Here is a 4,627-nt window from a genome sequence, read left to right as displayed (position 1 = left end):
ATCATTCTAAGGCCCCATTCAGTTTCCTTTCAGAACAAGAAGGTATAATCCTATATAAAAAATTAAAACCTCAAGCTTAGCTTTAGTGTTAGGTCTTCTTCCCGTGTACCTTACTCAGGCTAGGCACCTGCCATGGGGAGACGAGGCTTCTCTGGTTTTTCCCTCTCTTCCCCTTGCCTCCCCCAACTAGTGGCTTCAGCGCCAATGGGCGGGCATATAGGGGCAGTGAAGGAAACTGCAGTAATGTGATGTCTCATGTTCTCCTCACCTGGCCGATGCTTCATGATGATTCATTTCCTTGTGGGGGACTTTGCTGCACTCTTCAGAGCTCCCTGCTGGGGGGCTCTTTCTTAAATTCCTTTGGCCAAGCTTCAAGTTGGTTGCTTGGCACCCTTTTCCTGGCATCCAGGCCCAGCTTCTTCCTGCTAAAGTCCTCTTGAGAGCAGCAGCGCAAACTCCTCTGGGATGTCCATGTGGCTACACATTCTGGCTCTGCCCCTGAGGTGGTTGCTCATTCCTTTCCTTGGCTTCTAGACATGGAGGGGGAAGTTAGGCTGATCCACAGCCTGCTCTGACTTTCTTCAGGGGAAGTCAGACATGTAGCCTTCATGTCTCTCAACTTTGAAGAGCACATGTTAAGGCCCCTTGAGTGATGTTCCTGAAGGCTCCCATCATAGGCTTGAGCTTGAAAGGTAAAAATGTCCCTGTTTCTCTCCTTGCATGTCCCAGCTTAGCAATGCCTCTGTGCATAAGAATTGCTCAACTGTATTTCTTGCTTGTTTTTATTTTATTTTATTGATTTTAACTCTTTGAAATTCTAGTGTGGATAAGGAGATTCCAGGATTTTAGAGTAGTTTCTCAACCATTACCTTGAAAATCTACATTTGATGATGTGTGTGGTCATCTAACAAATGTAATCAGTGGATCCAAATGCATAGTGGCTTAACATGATAGATGTCTGCTCCTTGCTCACCTAGGGACGTGCCAAAACAGCTCCTCGTATGGTGGGGAAAACTTTAGAGGATGGCTCACAGCCTGGGCACGTGTCCTTGACCAGAATTGAACCTGGGACCCTCCAGTCTGTAGGCCAACACTCTATCCACTGGGCCAAACTGGCTAGGGCTACAATTATAATTTTGACACATTACCAACTTGCATATCTCATATTATACTTTCATTTATTTATTTCAAAAGGAGTCAAGTAAGCAACTACAATTCTCCTTGAAAACCCAACTGTTCCCAAATGCCTGCTTCATATACTCTAGCAGTTCCTTGCCTCTTTTCTCAAAACAATCTCAATCTCAACAGCTTTAGCTTGACCTCCTGAGTCCTTCCCTTCCTCAAGGCCCACACAGCTCCTAATATAGTTGAAAAGCCTTCTTCAGAGCAGGGTGTTGGGAAGGGATGGAACGGCAAGGCTAGAGTCCTCTTCAGTGGTATGAGAGAGAAAAGAAGCTCAAAAGTGCTCAGACATTAGTAATTTTATATCACATTTGAATGATATTTTTGAGAGATAACAACAGTAAATTTTTTTACCCATCTGTCTTTTTCTATAAAATTATCATCTATCTATCTACCTATCTATCTATCTACCTACCTATCTATACATCTTCTGTCTTTTATCTGTTTAGATTCTAATAGGTGTTGTATTTATAATATACTAAGAAATATACTTTAAACTTCCTTTGGTTGCATTATCTTAGTTTATTGGACTGTACTATCATTATCCTGCTGTTTTTAGTCATCTTTAGTGTTACTAACAATAACTCAAGGCTAAGTATTCCTGTATATTCATTCATACACTTGCTCATTGTTTTTAATTTAAGAAACATTAATTGACTCATGTTGCCAGCATTGTTCTAACTAGCATGAGTGCTCATGCACATATTTTGATCATTTCTTTAGGATTAAATTATAGAAGCAGAATTGCTATTATAATATTTGAAAATTTTAAAAAATACTTTGTTACACACTTAAGAATGTGTAGCAATTTGTTCTTAACTTACTAAGAAGTAAATATAAATACCTGTTACAACCATATCAACACTGGATATTCTCCCTCTTTTTAATCATTACCAATTCAATAGGCTACAAATTCTGTATCGCTGTGGTTTGGATATACATTTTTAATTAGTAATGAGATTGAGTACTTAATTTGTTAATAGGCTCCCTGTGTAGTCTGAATGTGAATGTATAAAATGTCTCTTTTTATCTTTGCTCATTTTTCCACTAGAGCAATCTATCTTATAATTTTATTTTTAAAATATCTCTATAATTTAAGAACATTAGACTTTTGTCAGGCATCTGTATGGTAGTTTTTTTCTAAACACAATGTTGTTTGTCTTGTAATCTTACTTATAATAATTTATGACACACAGAAATTTTCTTTTTAAATTTTATGTAGTAAGATAAGCACTTCATTCACTTCAAGAATAGCCATCTCCAGGTCAAGGTTATATAAAAGTTATCCATATTTTCTTCTTTAATTTCTATTTTTTTCAGTTTTACTTTTGAGTATTTAAGCCAATTGGATTTTATTTTGAGTGTTGGTATGAGGTAGAAATTTAACTTTATTATTTCCTAAATGCTTAATCAGTCTTTGCCACATCACTTATTAAATAACCTATCTACAATGATGAATTTTTAGTTCTAAATGTCAATAGGCAATACTTCCTAACACATTCTATGAGGCCAGCACAACCCTGATACCAAAACCTGGCAAGGGTAACACAAAAAAGAAAACTACAGACCAATATCTCTGATGAATACAGATGCAAAAGTCTTAAAATACTAGCAACTAGAATACAACAATACATTAAAAAAATAATGCATTATGATCAAGTGAGGTTCATTCTAGGGGCTCAAGAACAGCTCAACATATGCAAATTGATTAATGTGATACACTACATTAACAAAAGAAAGGATAAAATAAAATGATCTTCACAATATATGCAGAAAAAACATTTGATAAGATAAAAAATCCATTTATGATTAAAACACTCAATAAAATGGGTATAGAAGGAACATACCTCAACATAATAAAGGCCATATATGACAAACCTTAGCACTATCATACTCAGTGATGAAAAACTAAAAGCTTTTCCTCTAAAATCAGGAACAAAACAAGGATGCCCACTCTCATCACTATTATTCAACATACTACCAGAAGTCCTAGCCAGAGCAATAAGGCAAGAAAAAGAAATAAAAGGCATCCAAATAGGGTAGGAAGAAGTAAAAGTGGCACTCTTTGCAAATGACATGTTCTGTATATAGAAAACCCTAAAAATTTCACACACACACACACACACACACACACACACACACACACAACTATTAGAAACAATAAACAAATACATTAAAGTTGCTGGATACAAAATTAATGTTCAAAAATCCTCTGCTTTCCTATATACTAAAAATGAAATGTCAGAAAAAGAAATGGAAAAAAACAGCACACCATGGGGCTGGGATGAGTGGGAGTGGCAGGCAGGAATGCAGGCAAGAAGCGGCAGGTGGCACTGGGCTGCTGGTTTCGGCCAATCCCCTCAGGCCACACCTAGGGACCCCACTGGTGCACGAATCTGTGCACAGAGCCTCTAGTTGATATATAAAAACTTCACATTTAAAAATATATATATATATATATATATATATATATATATATATATATATACACACACACACATATATTTATTATTTATTTCAGAGAGGAAGGGAGAGTGAGAGAGAGATAGAAACATCAATGATGAGAATCATTAATTGGCTGCCTCATGCACACCCCCTACTGGGGATCGAGCCTGCAACCTGGGCATGTGCCTTTGGCTGGAATCAAACCTGGGATCCTTTGGTCCACAGGCCGACACTCTAACCACTGAGCCAAACCAGCTAGGGCACTTCAATCAGGTGGTAGACATATCTAACACCTCCCAAATTCCGTTGTGTCCCTTTGGGGTTTTCTTTGTTTTGTTTTGTATTTTCTTAGTAGGAACAGTTAACATGAGATCTACCTTCTTAACAAATTTTGAAGTGCATACGATTGGATTGTTAATACTGTGTAGGCAAGAGCAGATCTCTAGAAAGTAAGAAACATGGAACTCTTCACCAGTTTGGGTCACCCTTGAGCAGGGGCCATGCTAGTGTTCTCTGTAACGGTCCAATTTTAGTACATGTGCTGCCAAAGCAAGCACAGTGAGGTTGACTTTTAAGTATGCAACATTTCTATATTTCTATTTTAAAATGTATTTCAATAAAACTATGTAATTTTTAAAATTTATTTTTAGGTATTCATTTTTTAATATTTTAAAACTGTAGTAAATCATATTTTCTACTTAGTCATTGTTGGTATGTGGTAAAATTATTAAATTTGTTTTACCATTGTCCAAGTTACTGCATTTCTAGTTTTGATAAATGTTGACATACTCTCTTAGATTTTCTGGTGCTTACCATTCACAAATAAGATTGGATTTCTTATAAATGTTTTTACTAGTGCTTTAGAATTCTGCCAAATTATGTTACTATAACACATGTTTTCAAAAAAAAATTGTGACTGGTGATTTATGATGGGTACCATTCCCCTTAATAAGAAATGCATGTTATATTTCATCATATCTATTATGAGTATTTTTTACAA

At 36.3% G+C, this 4,627-nt stretch overlaps 1 non-coding gene across 1 annotated transcript; it reads right to left on the bottom strand.

Moving 5' to 3' along the window:
* Positions 1-4,079: 4,079 nt before the first annotated feature.
* Positions 4,080-4,184, bottom strand: LOC118672516. Its single transcript, XR_004973083.1, has one exon. It is a non-coding gene; the product is annotated as a U6 spliceosomal RNA (small nuclear RNA).
* Positions 4,185-4,627: the final 443 nt, after the last annotated feature.

Source organism: Myotis myotis, unplaced genomic scaffold, assembly GCF_014108235.1.
Source record: "Myotis myotis isolate mMyoMyo1 unplaced genomic scaffold, mMyoMyo1.p scaffold_m19_p_17, whole genome shotgun sequence".
NCBI lineage: Eukaryota > Metazoa > Chordata > Mammalia > Chiroptera > Vespertilionidae > Myotis > Myotis myotis.
This window is presented reverse-complemented; position numbering and strand designations above follow the sequence as displayed.